The sequence below is a fragment of the Conger conger genome, chromosome 3 (genome assembly GCF_963514075.1).
Source record: "Conger conger chromosome 3, fConCon1.1, whole genome shotgun sequence".
NCBI classification, from domain to species: domain Eukaryota; kingdom Metazoa; phylum Chordata; class Actinopteri; order Anguilliformes; family Congridae; genus Conger; species Conger conger.
The window spans coordinates 78,960,961-78,981,965 of record NC_083762.1 but is presented as its reverse complement, the minus strand read 5'-3'; the positions used below and the strand labels follow the sequence as shown (position 1 = coordinate 78,981,965).

At 41.5% G+C, this 21,005-nt stretch overlaps 1 long non-coding RNA gene across 1 annotated transcript; it reads left to right on the top strand.

Moving 5' to 3' along the window:
- The first annotated feature begins 6,737 nt into the window (after positions 1 to 6,737).
- On the top strand, positions 6,738 to 8,603 carry LOC133123280 (uncharacterized). The gene is made up of 2 exons (XR_009708221.1): positions 6,738 to 6,794; positions 8,130 to 8,603. It is a non-coding gene; the product is annotated as an uncharacterized LOC133123280 (long non-coding RNA).
- The last annotated feature ends 12,402 nt before the right edge of the window (positions 8,604 to 21,005 follow it).

Genomic DNA, 21,005 nt, shown 5'->3' with positions numbered 1-21,005 from the left:
GCCTAGAAGACTTGGTGCTGTCATTAAAAATCATGGGGGCCATACAAAGTACTAGATGTAGTAGTTTTTGTTGTGGGGTGTTCTCATTTTTGCATCGCCCTTATTTGGTAAATAAGTTAAACAGATGTTATATTAAACTTGGTCTTGTCAACATTTTGGAAATTGTTTTTGTGTTCATTGAGATATTGTTTAAAATGTTACTTTTCAAAGGGGGTGTACTCATTTAAGCTGAGCACTGTCGTACTGCAGAAAGCTAAGCTATCTTACAGTCATATGAGTGGGCATGGTGGCACAGTGGTTAGCACTGATTCCTGGAAGAAGCAGGTTCTGGGTTTGAGTCCTGGAAGAAGCAGGTTCTGGGTTTGAGTCCTGGAAGAAGCAGGTTCTGGGTTTGAGTCCTGGAAGAAGCAGGTTCTGGATTTGAGTCCTGGAAGAAGCAGGTTCTGGGTTTGAGTCCTGGAAGAAGCAGGTTCTGGGTTTGAGCCCTGGCCAGCCCAGATCCTCTCTGTGTGGAGTTCTGTGTGCATGTTCTCCTCGTCTTCACATGGGCTTCCTCTGGGTACTCCGGTTTCCTCCCTCAATCGAAAGACACATAGCCCAGGCTCTACTGATGAAAACTAGCCCCCTTGGATAACTCTGGCACATTTGCCAGACATGTTATTAATGTGCAAGTTGTCTCTTCAAAAGGAAGCAATACAGTGCTTCTGCTGATTCCAGGCAGTTACTCTGACTTTTAAAATATGGAATTATATGAAATTATGACTGATAAAGTCTTTAATATTGTTATGTACACTCCATGCAATGACGTACAAAATTTGTGAAGTTGCAGTAACACAGATGATCTAGAGGTCTACAAGTACTCCATACATGACCCACAATGGTGCAAGTTTACAGAGGCTCAAAATGTTCATTTATGTGGAAACAGTTCTACTTTCTGTTTGCCCGGGTTTCCATGAATTGCTGTATATACCTTTAATTTCAGGTGATTTTTTGGATAGGATTAATTTTGTTTCTCTATTTATAGTCCTGTATCAGATTAACCCAGGTCTAATCACCTGGGTTTAATAAAGCAACTGCAATTTAACTCCACACTGAAATTATATATTATCATGACGCAGTTGTATCTGTGCCTTAGCTATGTTTCTCTTTCTGCAGTGTTGGTGCAGTACAAATTATTTATTTCTGGGGATTATCAGGGGGTCTCTCTACAAGCCCCTACTGAGCCCAAAGGGAAAGAATTCATCTGGGAGTGGACACCTCATGACGGACGATACACAAACGCTTTTTTTAGATAATAGACACTCAGTGAGCACTTTATTAGGTATTTGCTAGACTTATTTTTTAGACTTAAGTTTTCTGCTGTTGTAGCCAATCCACTTAGAGATTCTGGCTCTTCTCCACTGATCTCTCTCATTAACAAGGCGTTTTTGCCTGCAGATCTGCTGGTCACTGGATATCTTTTGCTTTTTCGCACTATTCTCTGCAAACTCCAGAGACTGTTTTGCGTGAAAATCCCAGGAGATCAGCAGTTTCTGCGATATTCCAACCCTGTCCAGCACCAACAATATTTCTGCGGTCAAAGTCACATTTCTTCCCCATTCGAACATTTGTTATGAAAAACAGCTGAACCTCTTGACCATGCCTGCATTCTTTTATGCATTTAGTTGCTGTTACATTATTGGCTGATTAAATATTTGCATCAACAAGCTGGTGTCAGGTCTACCTAATAAAGTGCTCAGTGAGTGTATATCATAACACAAAGTTATAGTTTCAGTCAGGTCCAGAATTATTGGCCCTTGATAAAAATGTAAGAAAAAAAGGTTGTGTGTGATAAACATACAATAACATAAATGTTGTTTTTAAAATGATATACTTTCATTTAAAAACATTGACTCTCATGTTTTTTTAGATTTTTTTATTAATCAATCTCATATTTCTGAAACCCATTGATGTCAAAATGATTGACACCCTTAATGATAGTAAATAAAATCAAACAAAGTTCAATTAGTAACACAATTTTACGTATTTAGCTTATCTAAGTCTAAAGGACGGACGTACATTATGTCATTCCATCACTTCCTGTTTTATTACAGTATAACAGTGAGCTGCATGCATGCAAAATCCCTTTGTAATTAGGTAAATCCCTTTGACCTCAGGTAAAATGAAATTAGGTTTTAAAAAAAAACTATATAGAAATATATATATATATTTATTTTACCTAACATCATTTGCAATCTGAATCTTTTGAACATGCCATTTAAGGCAAAAATCTACGAATGTCTAACATATTTGTTGCAAAATTGTTGCAAACTTGCCAGGATGAGGGTGCAAGTGCAGATGGTGAGGAAGATGATGAGAGAGAACCCAAGGATCACTGAGAGGGTTTTCCATCAGTACAAACCCAAGGAAATCAATCATCTTGAAACAATGGGTGTGAACAGTTAAACGTTTAAGCGGTTAACCGAAACTGATCATTGTGGACCTGACTGTACATCTTGTATTGTACGTTCAAATGTTAAATATGAAATCAGATTCAAACTAAACCAGACAAAGCTCATTTCAGGTTGAAGTGTTAGATGTACACTATAAAAGGTACATTTGCTGCTTTACGTAGTTCAAAAATGCATACGTGCATAAGAAACATATTTGAAAATATATTTCTTCTACTATGTATTAGAAAAAGATCATAATGCAAAGCTAATCTGACAGTATATTTTATTTTAACAAAATTTTAATAGGAAATTAGATTTAACTTACTGCTTACCATTCTGTATTGTTTAATCAGAGGTGGTAGAAATGAGATGTGATGATTTTTAAGCCACATAGCACTTCAGTTGAAGTTGAAAAAATTCAGTTATGTACATAACACAATGATGTGATGAAAAGGTTTACCCTTCTCTAAATCAACGCTCTTCTCTCCTGCAGTGAAATCATTGCGCTCTCAAAAAGCACTTGAAGGATCTGATGTGACCATGAGCTGTGAGGTATCCCACCTTCCAGATTCAGCCACACTGGCCTGGGAACGGGACAGAGAACCCACTGCTAACACAACGCTGATCTACAACAACACTGCCCACATCATCATCCACAGTGTTGACGAACACAGTGAGGGAACCTATAACTGTACACTCCGACGGAACGGAGCGCTTATTTTCAGCGTTCCCAATGAACTTAAAGTCTTCAAGGGTATGTAACTATGCAAACAGCTCTCATCCCATTTACAGAAGCAGCTCCAGATTTAACTGTTTTAACTCCTCCCCTATTTTGAAAAGTTTGTCAGGATTAGTCTGTGTCGTGGCAATTTCTCCCTATATAACAATTAGGGCGAGCAAAGGTTTAACACATTTGACCTACTTTATAAAAGTTAAAGGTAAAATAGGTCATTTTGTACTTCTAACGGTCAAGAGAGGAATAGCAGCAATAAACAGCCTCAAACCACAACACTGTTTATTCCCTGTAAAAACGCTAACGTTGAAACGCCATTGGCTGTGGCAATTGGAGCCAATTTTCAACCAATGAACTTGAATTATTGTACAGCTGTACGGTGTTTTGGTACAGAGTGTCAGTGCATAAACTGCATATTCTGAAACCCGAATTTAAGGACTATAAACACAGGCAGAGGATCAGTCAACATGTTAGTGAGCCTTTGTTAAGGATAAAAAGGGATTTACAATGCCGTCCACCCATCCATCCTGGAGCCTATCCCTGCATGCATTGAGCGAAAGGCAGGAATACACCCTGGACAGGTCGCCAGTCCATCGCAGGGCACAAACACCATTCACTCACACACTCACGGGTAATTTAGACTCTCCAATCAACATAATCTGCATGTCGTTGGACTGTGGGAGGACACCAAATTACCAGAGGAAACCCACGCAAACACACAGAGAGACCCTGGCTGACCGGGACTCGAACCCAGGACCTCCTTGCTGTGAGGCGCCAGTGCTACTTAAAAGAGGTTAAACTACCTTTATTTAGGTTTACCATATTTCTGAGATCTTCTCTACCTCAAACAGAATAGATCCTGTCAGCAGGTGGGTAGTTGTCTGGTATATACTGTACTGGAGCGGTTCTTTCTCCAGATGCAGCTCAGCATCCCCATATGCTGACCGGCCTGTGAGGAGCTGGGTGGCTCAGTGGTTAAAGGCAGCACTCTGTATTGCATGAACGAGCCCTCAGCCGTTAACTAAGAAAGAGAAGGACCCGTCTGCCATGTTTAGAAGCAGACCTGCCAGGCTGCCTACAACAGTTTACATAGTGGGAGGTGGGATATTTTTCATGGGCTATTCTGGAACAAGGCTTTCACCAGCTCTGTGTCAGTTGGATTGACTTACACTCTGTTTGTTTTGTTTTTTGTTTATTTGCTCACTTTGTTTGCTTTTGCTCACTACCAGCTGTAGTACATGTGTCAACTGGACAGAAAGTAATTCTAATTGCAACTTTATTCCTCAGAAACATTTGCAACACACCACACTCTGTACAGAGGGAGTTTGAACAGCAGTGAGGTGGTGCTAATCTGCCATTCTCTGAGCTCATACACAAAAGCCTCCTGGTCTTGGGTGCCAGTATCTGAGAGACAAGCAATCCTTGTGGCCTCAGCTGTTAAAAACGAGAAGGCTTCAATTTCCACGAAGATGGACAAAGAGAGAGTCTCATCTGATGTCTATGATGGGTCTAAGTTTCCTCTGAAAATCTCACCAGTGAAGTTTGGAGACAGTGGAATGTACACCTGCTTTCATGACAGTACCAGAATGGCTGAAATAACTCTGGTAATTATTCAGGGTAAGTTTGCAGTTCAGATTTAGTTTTTGCTTACACGATTTACATAACAGAATAAATAATAGTTCACGTCAACATGATGCTTATGAAATGAGCATTTTTGTAAATAAGAAACATTACTAATGGTTATGGTTATCTGCAAAATAATATTTAAATAAAGAAATTATTAATAAACTCAACCAAAGTGCTGATGAAAAGTAATATAGTGACTGCATTTTACTATTAATCAATGATACCTACGTGCAAATATTTTTTCTGAAAAATTACATTGAAAAAAATATAAATAAATACATAATCCATGTACTTGTGCTCTCTCAGTCTCAACAGAGCCCCATGGTGGTCTGTCCAGGAATCAGCCAGTTGTGCTGAACTGTGAGATATCGCAGGTGATCGGCACTGTGACCCTGGCCTGGCTCCGGATGAAGGGGGGCAGGGGGGAGCTCGTAAAACAGGAGGTCCTGACAGAGAGACCCCCAAAAACGATGTTCAGTCTCACCCTGCCCAGCCTCACTGAAGACCAGCTACACTGGGCCTGTGTGGTGTTCACAGGGAGCGTGCTCAGAGCACAGGTCCCCCTGCACCTCACACTGCCCATCAAGCAAGGTACAATCCTCCAACCAAAGGGATGGGTTAGGCCTCTGTCCGCACTTACAGCAACACCTTCCAACCACACCCTCCTCACGCACTGCACAGCTTGTATCATGGGGAGTCAACATGAGCAACATGGCGGTCTCATGCTTAAGCTGGTCTTAAGATACAGCAGTTTGAATCTGAGAACAGTCTACATCAGACACACTGAATCTGAGAACAGACTACATCAGACACACTGAATCTGAGAACAGACTACATCAGACACACTGAATCTGAGAACAGACTACATCAGACACACTGAATCTGAGAACAGACTACATCAGACACACTGAATCTGAGAACAGACTACATCAGACACACTGAATCTGAGAACAGACTACATCAGACACACTGAATCTGAGAACAGACTACATCAGACTCACTGAATCTGAGAACAGACTACATCAGACACACTGAATCTGAGAACAGCCTACATCAGACACACTGAATCTGAGAACAGACTACATAAGACACACTGAATCTGAGAACAGACTACATCAGACACACTGAATCTGAGAACAGACTACATCAGACACACTGAATCTGAGAACAGACTACATCAGACACACTGAATCTGAGAACAGACTACATCAGACACACTGAATCTGAGAACAGACTACATCAGACACACTAACCCCATGTTCCCTCTCACACAGGGTGGAACACTGAGACAGTGGTCAGGGTGGTGATTGTAGCGCTGGCCACCCTGGGAATGCTATTGGTTCTGAGGTGGTACTGGTCCTGGACGAGACTCCAAGCAAGTAAGGACACTCGAACTGGGACACAACACCTAAGCGCTCAACATCTTTCAGCTTTGAAGGAAGACAGGGGACCATGGCCCTGAAACCAACTGTTCAAAGTATCTTATCACTGGACACAGGCTAAACTCAGTCCCTTTTCTTCTTAAGCTTACAAACATCTATAGATTGGCGCAAAGTCTAATTTAAGACTTGCTAAGAATGAACCTAACCTCCAAGTGGTAGTTGTGGGAGGAAACCCACGCAGACACAGCGAGAAAACGCAAAAAACTCCACACACGACATCAAAGAGACCATGCTGTGGGATGACAGTGCTATCCACTACCAAAGGAACCACTTCCAGATTTCACCATCAACGGTGTCTGATAAAGACTGAACAGATTCCCATTTCCACTGATTTCACCATCAACGGTGTCTGATAATGACTGAACAGATTCCCATTTCCATTGATTTCACCATCAACAGTGTCTGATAAAGACTGAACAGTTTAGATTTCCACTGATTTCACCATCACCGGTGTCTGATAAAGTCTGAACAATTTTAAATTTCCACTGTTGCAGGTGAACCTGAGTCAGCCCAGCCTGAGGAGTGACCAGAGCAGCAAAGCCCTGCAGGACCAATGCAATGGTGAGCCTCCCTCCAACGTACAGCTCTCACTGACGCACACAGATTAGTCTCTAAACTGTGCAGAGTGATCTGGACACACTCACAAGATTACACTTAAACTCAAAGTTCCTGTGAAAAACGCATACAAACCACAGAGGAAGTGTACCTCGGCTGCCAACACAACTTAATGAGCGACAAAGGAACTCACACTCCAGTCTCACAACAAAACTCTCCAGAAAGGCAGCGATACGAAGGATAAACTCATTTAAAAAAGTTTTAATAAGACATAATGGGCAATGTGCAAAATATTTTCAGTTCATAGAATCAATATCAGTGCTTGTCAAAAGTAAAACAGACATAACCATCTCCCCTTCCCCACATCCTTAGCTAAAGGGCCACAGCCTGCAGCTGACTCACTGATCTGCAGGAACCAGCAGAATTGTGCCGTCTCTCCTGTTTCATGGTGTCATACCTACTGTCCACCAAATGTATTGATGAGTGATTAAAAACAACCTTCCTGTGTACGCTCAATGAGATTCTGATTATAATGTTTGTTTAAGAAAATAGTGTTTTCTTTCTGTAGTGATTTTTACAAAGTGCATTGTTACAGAGCAACATTACACAAGTCCGGGCCTGTACTTTACTGGCTGTAGATTACATCTCTTGAAAAATATCATTGAAAAAAATATTGTTTGTAGATTTGAATTTTTGGTGTATTGTTTTTTTAATATTTTTTGTTATATTTGGGAAATATAAAATCCCACAGTTTAAAAATGTTTCTCTTGATGGTTTTGTGAGTTTATTTTCCCCTAGGTGAAATAGCTCTGCATATTCTGTACATTTTCTAAATAAAACATGTCATTAGGATGTATATTTGTTTTTCTGTTCCTTTGCATCACAAGGGCAATGTGTTGGTTGTTGTTGTTGTTGTTGTTGTTGTTGTTGTTGTGATTTGTGTATTATTATTATGATTATTATTATTATTATGATTATCATTAGTATCACTGCTGTGACTGCAGGCCAACATTATCATTCCCCCTGCCCTCTACCTGCTGTGGTTGCTGTCACCACACCTCTCTCAATAGCTTTGCAAAACAGTTTGTACGTTCTCCATTTTTAGCCATTTCCTGTAAAGAGTACCTTGTAGAAAGGCTAGACTCCAGTGACAAGGGCTGCACAGAGCATCAGCCATGGTAGATTTTCTTTGAAGCCTTTAAGGAGTAAGATCATAATTATGTAATCAGCATGTTCATATTGTGGCGGCCCGATCAGGGATCGGTACACCACGGGAGTGGAACGACCCGTGCGCCGACGCCAAGAGCTAGGGAAAATAATTAATAACGTGTATTTCCCTAGATCGTATTTAACAGGTCAGCACCTTGGAGAGAGCCCGGCCAGGAGAATCAGCACCAAGGCCGGCAACAACGGGGAGAGGCGCGTGGGGAATGCGGGCACTCAATACGAACCGTCTCTGATTGGACAGGCGCAGCTGGACTGCGTTCAAGAGGGAGAGAGACGCCCTACAAAAGGCCGGGCGGGAGGACAGAGCGGGGCTGAGTACTAAGGGAGAAAGACGCCGAACCAGCACGTGGGATAAACCGCTGTTAGAAAGACGGACGACAAGGCGGAGAAGCGGGCCTTTCGAGGCCAGGGAAGGCGAGGATTGGACGGTCCCGCCACTAATAACGATGGGCCAACAGCGTCACGTGAATCCCAGAGCGCCGGTGTTCCTAATCTTTTTGGCCGGTGACTTTTTTTTTGCTGTTGGGACTATTGAATTATGCCCTGAAGGCACTTAGAAAAAATTAATAAAAATTATTTTTTGATTTACCTATTTTTTGCTCTCCCTTCCTCTCTCACCCCATGGGTCACCACAATATATTTCCACAATCACCGTGCTTATGATTTTATTTTTGTATTATTTCATCTACAATGTGATGTCTTTGTAATTCTATTATTGCCTTAATATGAAGCCCTTTGAGCTACATTTTATGTATGAAAGGTTTATATAAATAAAGCTTTATATTATTACATTATATTTTATTACATTATATTACTGAACTTTGGAATGTCAATCTAACACTTCTGGTCATTGACAGCAATGCAGTTCTTGAACACTGTTCTAGAAACAGTCCAATAAAACAATAGCTCGAATGGCTTTTTATTCATAAGATAGTGAGTGGGAGTGGGCCAGACCATTTATAATTTCATGAACAAGACACACGTCTGCACTTTTTATAGTGTTCTCCCAGCTCAGCCAGTTGTGTCTTCTTAGGACAGAGGAGTGGTGATGATTGTTTGTCTCTCTGTCCAGGGCCTTCAGGGCTTGTTTGTACACAGACTCAGTGGGTTTCAGAGTGCTTTTGCTTGCTTTTACCCAACTTGTCAAGCAGGATGTCGGATAAGAATCTTCATAAGTCATGATGCATTCATGTGAAATTTCACGGCTTCAGTGGTGAAACAGTATCTAATACATCTATGTATTGACAGTTTTAACTTTTCTGTATTTCCTCTTTATTTAATCCGCGTGTTGAGAATTCGGGCGGCCTGTAGCATAGTGGGTAAGGTACATGACTGGGACCCACAAGGTCGGTGGTTCAATCCCCTGTGTAGCCCCAATAAGATACGGACAGCTGTTCTTGTCTCCTGCTTAGTCTAATCAACTGTACATCACTCTGGATAAGAGCATCTGCCAAATGCCATTATTGTGATGTCATGAGAATCAATCATGATTCGAAGGTAATAACTCATTGGCTGCCTTTGGTTTTCCCTGGATACACAGACATCTGGATCAGAAGAGTCCGCCTGCTTCTGTATGAAAAACATGCAGACAATAATTTTAAAATATTACATCTGTTCACAAAATAGAACATCATGTGATGACCTGTAGTTAACAGATTAAATGGCAGGTCTTTGTGCTTCAACAGACACGGTCACAGTGCTGAGCACAGCCATGAACAGAACCGGAGATGAATAACAGACACGGTCACAGTGCTGAGCACAGCCATGAACAGAACCGGAGATGAGTACTGAGGTGCCACAGAACTTTCCAGCAAACTTGTGCAAGCTGTTGCATAACATAGCTTAACCACAGTGGTTGGTACTTCCTCTTTCTTTAGCCATTTCATGTTCAAATACCTTGTAGAAAGGCTAGACACCAGTAAAGAGGGCTGTGTAGGGCAGAAGTTAGACACTCGTAACCACAAGGGCTGTGTAGGGCAGAAGCCATGGGGAGGGTACAGTGGTGGACCCTACTCTGGATATTGAGATACTGTCACATACTTTCAGCTGAGGGTGAGTCTCCCTTTCTGCCTCAATCATTTATTTATGTACTTATTCATATACTGTATAAATCCTACAATAACTGAACAAAATCGTAATGGACAAATAGTTCATTTATAGCACTGCAGAAAGCTAAGCTATCTTACAGTCATATGAGTGGGCATGGTGGTACAGTGGTTAGCACTGATTCCTGGAAGAAGCAGGTTCTGGGTTTGAGTCCTGGAAGAAGCAGGTTCTGGGTTTGAGTCCTGGAAGAAGCAGGTTCTGGGTTTGAGTCCTGGAAGAAGCAGGTTCTGGGTTTGAGTCCTGGAAGAAGCAGGTTCTGGGTTTGAGTCCTGGCCAGCCCGGATCCTCTCTGCCTTTCAGTGAAATGCTTCCGCAGATTCCAGACAGTTACTCTGACTTTTAAAATATGGCATTATATGAAATTATGACTTATAAAGTCTTTAATATTGTTATGTACACTCCATGCAATGATGTACAAATTCATGAAGTTGCAGTAACAAAGATGATCTAGAGGTCTACAAGTACTCCATACATGACCCACAATGGTGCAAGTTTACAGAGGCTCAAAATGTTCATTTATGTGGAAACAGTTCTACTTTCTGTTTGCCCGGGTTTACATGAATTGCTGTATATACCTGAAGAGTTTAATTTCAGGTGATATGGAATCTTCTACAAATAATTTAGCTCAAATATTTGCATAGGATTCATTTTGTATCTCAATTTATAGTCCTGTTTCAGATTAACTTGGGTCTAATCACATGGGTTTAAGAAAGTAACTGCAATTTAACTCCACACTGAAATTAAATATTATCATGAAGCAGTTGGATCTGTGCCTTAGCTATGTTACTCTTTCTGCAGTGTTGGTGCAGTACAAATACTTCATTTCTGTGCCTTTGCTATGTATCTCTTTCTGCAGTGTTGGTGCAGTACAAATACTTCATTTCAGGGGATTATCAGGAGGTCTCTCTACAAGCCCCTGCTGAGCCCAAAGGGAAAGAATTCATCTGGGAGTGGACATCTCCTGATGGACGATACAGAAACGCTCGTATAATAACTATGCAGTCCAATGAAAAGTTTTCATGGAATCTTAAAAGTGCGAACATTTCAAAACAAGGAAAGTACGACCTTTCTCTGAAACCAGAGTTAGAAAATGCAGGCGTTTTTACTTTCATTCAAACTAAACCAGAGAAAGTTAATTTGGTGCAGTTTGAAGTGTTTGCTGTAGAAGGTAAATTTGCTCTTTCATACTTTTGTAAATAATGATTGTACTGTATGCAAAATGTCTTTTTTTTTAGATAATAGACACCCAGCGAGCACTTTATTAGGTATCTGCTAGACAAATTTTTTTGACTTACTAAGTTTTCTGCTGCTGTAGCCAATCCACTTTGAGGTTTGACGTGTTGCGTGTGAAGAGATGCTCTTCACTGTTGTAATGCCTGGTGTTACTGTCACCTTCAACTGTTCTGGCCCTTCTCCACTGATCTCTCTCATTTACAAGGCATTTTTGCCTGCAGATCTGCTGGTCGCTGGATGTTTTTTTGTTTTTCACACTATTCTTTGCAAACTCCAGAGACTGTTTTGTGTGAAAATCCCAGGAGATCAGCAGTTTCTGAGCTATTCCAACCCTGTCCGCTACCAACAATATTTCCGTAGTCAAAGTCACTTATATCACATTTCTTCTCCATTCGGACATTTGCTATGAAAAACAGCTGAACCTCTTGACCATGTCTGCATTATTTTATGAATTTAGTTGCTGCCACATTATTGGCTGATATTGCATTTACAAGCTGGTGTACAGGTCTACATAATAAATTGCTCAGTGAGTGTATATCATAACACAAAGTTACAGTTACAGTCAGGTCCAGAATTATTGGCACCCTTGATAAAAATGAAAGAAAAAAAGGAATAGGAATGGAATAAACAACACAGACAATAACCTTTATGTTGTTTTTACACATTTGCTAAAATTATATACTTTCATTTAAAAACATTTACTCTCATGTTTTAATGTTTTTTTTTTAATCAATATTTCTGAAACCCATTGATGTCAAAATGATTGACACCCTAAACAATGATTGTAAAGGACGGACGTACATTATGTCATTCCATCACTTCCTGTTTTATTACAGTATAACAGTGAGCTGCATGCAGGCAAAATCCTTTTGTAATCCATCATCATGGGAAAAGCCAAATATCTGTCAATTGAAAAGATGCAGATTGCAAATGAACTTCGCAAGTTAGGCAAAAAAAATATATATTCATATATAAACTTTTAAACATGCCATTTAAGGTAAAAATCAACAAATGTCTAACATATGGAATGGTTGCAAACTTGCCAGGAAGAGGGTGCAAGTGCAGATGGTGAGGAAGATGATGAGAGAGAACCCAAGGATCACTGACTTGAAGAGGGTTTTCCATCAGTACAAACCCAAGGAAATCAATCATCTTTAAACTAGGGGTGTGAACAGTTAAATGTTTAAGCGGTTAACCGAAACTGATCATTCTGGACCTGACTGTACATCTTGTATTGTACGTTCAAAAATGTTAAATATTAAATCAGATTCAAACTAAACCAGACAAAGCTCATTTCAGGTTGAAGTGTTCACGATAAAAGGTACATTTGCTACTTTACGTAGTTCAAAAATGCATACATGCATGAGAAACATATTTCTAATTTCTTATTATTTCTTATACTATGTCGAAGAAAAAGATCATAATGCAAAGTTTTAAAAAATCTTATTTTTAAGGGTACATAGCACACATGAAATTCACAGTTATGTACATAACACAATGATGTGATACACTTCTCTAAATCAATGCTCTTCTCTTCTGCAGTGAAATCATTGCGCTCTCAAAAAGCACCTGAAGGATCTGATGTGACCATGAGCTGTGAGGTATCCCACCTTCCAGATTCAGCTACACTGGCCTGGGAACAGGACAGAGAACCCACTGCTAACACAATGCTGATCTACAACAACACTGCCCACATCATCATCCACAGTATTGACGAACACAGTGAGGGAACCTATAACTGTACACTCCGACGGAACGGAGCGCTTATTTTCATCGTTCCCAATGAACTTAAAGTAATGGAGGGTATGTTACTATGCAAACATCTCTCATCCCATTTACAGAAGCAGCTTCAGATTTAACTGTTTTAGCTCCTCTCCTATTTTGAAAGGTTTGTCAGAAGTAGTCTGTGTAGTGGCAATTTCTCCCTATATAACAATTAGGGCAAGCAAAGGTTTCACACATTTGACCTACTTTATAAAAGTTAAAGGTACAATTGGTCATTTCGTACTTCTAACGGTCAAGAGAGGAATTGCAGCAAGAAACAACCTCAAACCACAAAACTGTTTATTCCACCCCTTCCCTGTAAACACGCTGACGTTGAAACACCATTGGCTGTGGCAATTGGAGCCAATTTTCAACCATGAATTATTGTACAGCTGTACGGTGTTTTGGTACAGAGTGTCAGTGCATCAACTGCATATTTTGAAACCCGAATTTAAGGACTATAAACACAGGCAGAGTATCAGTCAACATGTTAGTGAGCCTTTATTAATTATAGGATGGGATTTACAATGCCGTCCACCCATCCATCCATTATCTTAACCCGCTTATCCTGAACAGGGTCACAGGGGGGCTGGAGCCTATCCCAGCATACATTGGGGTGAAAGGCAGGAATACACCCTGGACAGGTCGCCAGTCTGTCGCAGGGCACACACACCATTCACTCACACACTCATACCCATGGGCAATTTAGATTCTCCAATCAGCCTAACCTGCATGTCTTTGGACTGTGGGAGGAAACCGGAGTACCCGGAGGAAACCCACACAAACACGGGGAAAACATGCAAACTCCACACAGAGAGGCCCTGGCCAAACGGGACTTGAACCCAGCACCTCCTTGCTGTGAGGCGGCAGTGCTACCCAATAAAAGTTAAACTACATTTATTTAGGTTTAACATATTTCTGAGATCTTCTCTACCTCGAACAGAATAGATCCTGTCAGCAGGCCGGTAGTTGTCTGGTATATACTGTACTGGAGCGGTTCTTTCTCCAGATGCAGCTCAGCATCCCCATATGCTGACCGGCCTGTGAGGAGCTGGGTGGCTCAGTGGTTAAAGGCAGCACTCTGTACTGCATGAACGAGCCCTCAGCCGTTAACTAAGAAAGAGAAGGACCCGTCTGCCATGTTTAGAAGCAGACCTGCCAGGCTGCCGACAACAGCTTTCATTGTGGGAGGTGGGATATTTTTCATGGGCTATTATGGATCCAAGCTTCTAGCAGCTCTTTGTCAGTAGGATTAACTTACACTCTGTTTGTTTTGTTTTTTGTTTATTTTAGTTTTTGCTCACTACCAGCTGTAGTACATGTGCCAACTGGACAGAAAGTAATTCTAACCACAATTTTATTCCTCAGAAACACTTGAAACACGGCACACTCTGTACAGAGGGAGTTTGAACAGCAGTGAGGTGGTGCTAATCTGCCATTCTCTGAGCTCATACACAAAAGCTTCCTGGTCTTGGTTGCCAGTGTCTGAGACACAAGCAATCTCTGTGGTCGGTGCTGGTAAACACGAGAATGTTTCAATTTCCATGGAGATGGATAAAGAGAGAGTCTCATCTGATGTCTTTGATGGGTACAAGTTTCCTCTGAGAATCTCACCAGTGAAGTTTGGAGACAGTGGAATGTACACCTGTTATTATGACAGACACGTGCCGGGTGCAGTAACTCTGGTAACTATTCAGGGTAAGTTTGCAGTTCACATTTAGTTTACGTGATTGACAGAAGTAAATAAATAACAGTATATTTAACATGATGCTTATTGAATTTCATATTGTTACATTTGTGTGACTGACAAATAGTACGCAACATTGGTAATAATGGAAGCTATCTGCATAAATATTATTTTCTGATAAATAAATGAACAAATAAAATAATGAATAAATTATCCATGTCGATGTGCTTTCTCTCAGTCTCAGCAGAGCCCCCTGGTTGTCTGTCCAGGAATCAGCCAGTTGTGCTGAACTGTGAGATATCGCAGGTGATTGGCACTGTGGTCCTGGCCTGGCTCCAGATGAAGGGGGGCAGGGGGGAGCTCGTAAAACAGGAGGTCCTGACAGAGAGATCCCCAAAAACGATGCTCAGCCTCACCCTGCCCAGCCTCACTGAAGACCAGCTACACTGGGCCTGTGTGGTGTTCACAGGGAGCGTGCTCAGAGCACAGGTCCCCCTGCACCTCACATTGCCCATCAAGCAAGGTACAAAAACTTGAATCAAAGACATTGGTTTAATTTCAGTTTTGGGGGAGACTCTAGACTAGGGCTGCTCAACCCTTTTCCTGGACAGCACAGGTCCCCCTGCACCTCACACTGCCAAAAAAAACGCCCATCAAGTAAGGTAAAATCCTCCAACTATAGGGATGGGTTAGGCCTCTGTCCGCACTAAAAGCCTGCTAGTGACACCTTCCAACCACACCCTCCTCACGCACTGCACAGCTTTTATCAGGGGAGTCAACATGAGCAACATGGCCGTCTCATGCTTAAGCTGGTCTTAAGATACAGCAGTTTGAATCTGAGAAGAGACTACATCAGACACACTGAATCTGAGAACAGCCTACATCAGACACACTGAATCTGAGAACAGACTACACCAAACACACTGAATCTGAGAACAGCCTACATCAGACACTCTGAATCTGAGAACAGAAAACATCAGATACACTGAACCTGAGAACAGACAACACCAGACACACTGAATCTGAGAACAGACTAAATCAGACATATTGAAACTGAGAACAGCCTACATCAGACACACTGAATCTGAGAACTGACAACCTCAAACAAATTGAATCTGAGAAAAGACTGCATCAGACATACTGAATCTGAGAACAGACTACACCAGACACGTTGAATCTGAGAACAGACAACCTCAAACACATTGAATCTGAGAACAGACTACATCAGACACATTGGTTCTTAGAACAGATTACATCACACACACTGAATCTGAGTACAGACTACATCAGACACACTGAATCTGAGAACAGACTACATCAGACACACTGAATCTGAGAACAGACTAAATCAGGCATATTGAATCTGAGAACAGCCTACATCAGACACACTGAATCTGAGAACAGACTACATCAGACACACTGAATCTGAGAACAGACAACCTCAAACACATTGAATCTGAGAACCGACTACATCAGACACATTGGTTCTGAGTACAGACTACATCAGACACACTGAATCTGAGAACAGACTACATCAGACACACTGAATCTGAGAACAGCCTACATCAAACACACTGAATCTGAGAACAGACTACATCAGACACACTAACCCCATGTTCCCTCTCACACAGGGTGGAGCACTGAGACAGTGGTCAGGGTGGTGATTGTAGCACTGGCCACCCTGGGGATGCTATTGGTTCTGAGGTGGTACTGGTCCTGGACGAGACGCCAAGCAAGTAAGGACACTCGCACTGGGACACAACAGCCAAGTGCTCAACATCTTTCAGCTTTGAAGGAAGACAGGGGACCATGGCCCTCAAACCAACTGTTCAAAGTATCTTATTACTGGACACAGGCTAAACTCAGTCCCTTTTCTTCTTAAGCTTACATCTACAGATTGGCTCAAAGTCTAATTTAAGTCTAACCACTGTGCTGCTCGTAACTTAAGCCCAAGAAACCACTTCCAGATTTCACCATCAACGGTGTCTGATAAAGACTGAACAGTTTCCCATTTCCACTGATTTCACCATCAACGGTGTCTGATAAAGACTGAACAATTTTAAATTTCCACTGATTTCACCATCAACAGTGTTTGATAAAGACTGAACAGTTTCCCATTTCCACTGATTTCACCATCAACGGTGTCTGATAAAGACTGAACAATTTTAAATTTCCACTGATTTCACCATCAACGGTGTCTGATAAAGACTGAACAGTTTTAAATTTCCACTGTTGCAGGTGAATCTGAGTCCACCAGTGGAGGCTGGTGACTTCCAGAATTGAGGAGGCCATTTTTTTCCGCTTGCTCACTTCACTCGCGATGGAATGTTCCCTGTTCTCTTATCTGTCTTTGTGCTGGCCAAAGGCATACTATTTGGAGTGTAAGCTACAGTCAGAAAGTTCTGGCTGATGAAATTCATTGTGCAGAGCTTAGCCTTGTGCCTTCCTGAAGAAATGACATTGCTGTAAGTCTATGAGCCTGCCTGATAATTAAGCTGAGAAATGACATTTGGATGTAATATAAATGGCAAGTGAACATGTTGTGGCGCCCCGTGGGGAGAGAGAGACAGAGAGAGCAAGAGTAGATCAAAAAAATAAGATTTTAATTATTTCCCACGTGCCTTCAGGGCACTTTCACCAAGTTCCAACAAAACAGTTCTCAAAAAACGGGAAAAAAAATAACCGGGCAAAAAATTAGGTACACCGGTCCGTCGGTGACTGTGGGTGGTCCGTTCTGCCTTCGCCTTTCTGTAGGGCCTCCGAAGACCCGCGGTTCCACCGTGGTGTCGTTGCTTGTTTCTAATTGCTGGTTTCCAACTCACTGGGCTTCGCCTCCGTCTCCCTCCGTACTCAGCCCCGCTCTGTGGTTGCGCCCCGTCTTTTGTACGGCCTCTCGTTCCTCCTTGGAGTCAGTCCGGCTGCGCCTGTCCAATTAGAAATGTCAATTCCTTCCTAGCTCGCATTCCTCACGCGTCTTTTCTCTGTGTCGCTGGCCATGGTGCTGATTCTCCCCGCCGGCTCTCTCTCCTCGGTGCGGCTCTGCTAGATACGAACAGGGGAAATACACGTGGTTAAAGACCTTTCCCAGTGCTTGGCGCCGGCGCACGGGCCATTCCACTCCAGTGGTGTACCGATTCCCGATCGGGCCACCACAATGTGTAAAAGGCAGGAATTTTAATTATGTAGTTAAAAACAATTTTGTTTAGCTTACATTTTTCATTCTTCTACAGCTTCAACATGTAATCACCAATTTAATCAAGTTTAGCATATAAAAAAGATAAGATAACACTTTCTTTATCATATGTAGTTTTATTCAATATATTTACTATAAAATATGTAAAAATATGGTTCCAGTTGGCTTTATCTGCTGAGAAACACAGACAAAATGGAGTGTTATTACTACTGAGAACTAGTGGTGTAACACTGGTAGAGACATGGACCCATGCCACCACCACAAGCACCTGTTCCATGTACATTTTCCTCTCTCACATCCATTTTGCCTGGCTAATCTAGGCTTACTCGAACACACACAGCTAACTGGATGGAAAACAATGAGCTAAACTTCAACTGTAAAAATGTCCAAACTACAGACATTCAGAGATAAATGTCAACGAGCGATTAGCAGCAGCAGCTTTTGCTTTCGAAATCTGTCTCAGAGATGTTGTCAACTCAAGGAGAAATGCCTTGAGTGAAGGGTTTAACGTTAACGTTATCCACTAGAGGGCAGCACTCTATTCGTATTGAGAGTGAATTTCCTCACAGAGCAACAATTCAGTAATTTGATATGGAAGATTATTAAATTGACTTGTAATAAAACGAAATGGACTACATTAAAAATAAAACTGTTCAATAAATCCCAAATGGTGTCTAACATGACCTATTGAATGTCATTCTCACTCCCTAGTATCTGGAATCTACATATCTCCAGCCCAAGATCTCAAATTGCGCCAGAATCTCGCCGACTTCCGTTTTAAGCAAAAGTATTTGGCCAAATGAGCTATAAACTTCAGGGATGATAGCCAGGGGTGTTCTCTAAATTTCCTGAAAAGCACAAGTTGATAGGACACTCGTAGCGTATGGCGAGTGTTTGTTTGACTGAAGTGACTGGCGAATTCTCAAAATGGCTTCTGTGTTGAATAGGAAAGGAAATGAACCAGTAGCATGTGATTGGACAAACAAAATGTCAATCTTTCAGCCCTGGACACAATGCATGGTGAGGCCAGGCCTCCGTTACCCACCCATTTTCAGTGATCTGGCCAATCACATATTGGCATGAAAAAAAATGCATTACATTGACTTCTATGAGAAGCTAATTTCCTAGGGGAGGCCTGGCCTCCCTTAATACAAACTGATAGGGAAATCTGGCCTGTTGCTTTACAATTGCAATATTGGGTTTTAGCCATGGGAAAATTTAGATTTATGAACAAAACTAAAATAATATGAATATAAAAAATAAAAAATATGTTTTTTGTTAAAATAAATAAATAAAATAAATATATTTATTGTTTTTTTTTAATCTCTCTCTTCTCTCAAATTATTGGGGAGGCCAGGCCTCCTCCACCTCTATGGAGGAGCCTCCACTGGAGTCCACCCAGCCTGAGGAGTGCCCAGAGCAGCAAAGCCCTGCAGGACCAATGCAATGGTGAGCCTCCCTCCAACGTACAGCTCTCACTGACGCACACAGATTAGTCTCTAAGCTGTGCAGAGTGATCTGGACACACTCACAAGACTACACTTTAACTCAAAGTTCCTGTGAAAAACTCATACAAACCACAGAGGAAGTGTGCCTCGGCTGCCAACACAACTTAATGAGCGACAAAGGAACTCACACTCCAGTATCACAACAAACTCTCCAGAAAGGCAGCGATATGAAGGATAAACTCATTTTAAGAAGTTGTAATAAGACATAATGGGCAACGTGCAAAATATTTTCAGTTCATAGAATCAATATCAGTGCTTGTCAAAAGTAAAACAGACATAACCATCTCCCCTTCCCCACATCCTTAGCTAAAGGGCTACAGCCTGCAGCTGACTCACTGATCTGCAGGAACCAGCAGAATTGTGTCGTCTCTCCTGTTTCATGGTGTCATACCTCCTGTACACCTAAAGTATTGATGAGTGATTAAAAACAACCTTCCTGTGTACGCTCAATGAGATTCTGATTATAATGTTTGTTTAAGAAAATAGTGTTTTCTTTCTGTAGTGATTTTTACAAAGCGCATTGTTACAGAGCAACATTACACAAGTCCGGGCCTGTACTTTACTGGCTGTAGATTACATCTCTTGAAAAATGTCAGAAAAAAATACTGTTTGTAGATTTTTGATGGATTGTTTTTTAAATATTTTTTGTTATATTTGGGAAATGTTTCTTGATGGTTTTGTGAGTTTATTTTCCACTGTGTGAAATAGCTTTGCATATTCTGTACATACACACATAAAGCATGTTATCAGGATTTATTTTCTATTTGTCTTTCTGTTCCTTTGCATCACAAGGGCAATGTGTTGGTTGGTTGTTGTTGTTGTTGTTGTTGTGATTTTTGTATTATTATTATGATTATCATTATTATCACTGTGTAATGTCGGGGACTGACGGAGAGCCAGGAGCGACTAAGGGTAATACCTTATAAATGAAAATCCCGGAAGGTAAGGGAAACAGAAAATAAGTCGGAGACAACTCTGACCAAATAAGAAAACAGCCCCCCAAAAACGGCTATGAGAAAATAAAGCAACCCTTAAAAACCAGGGTGAACAACCCAACCAAAATGAGTGCTAAAAGGCGAGCACTGCAAACCCCAGACCAGGGACCCAAAATGAAAGTACAACCTAGTATAAAACACTAGGCAAGAAAAGAAAGAACCTTGAGAGGCAGCTCAAGAAAAACACAAACCAAAATACAAATACCGGGGACAACGTCCCTCACCCACAAGCTCACACGAGCTATAAATGAAAAAACAAAAAAAAACAAAGAACCTTTCGGAAGGCGTCAGCAGTGCACACAGCACCAACAGGCTGAGCGTCTTCCTTACCTCTATTTTTAAATGTGAAAGAGACCCGAAACAGCATGATACCTGACTCATTAAGACACCAAGTCTACCGCGTGCATACCAGCTTGCTGTAAGAGCAAACAGTTGACACCAAAGCGCTGACTGACTGCCAGCGATGGCTTTAAATACCCTCAGGAGGCAGGTAGGTATTTTATG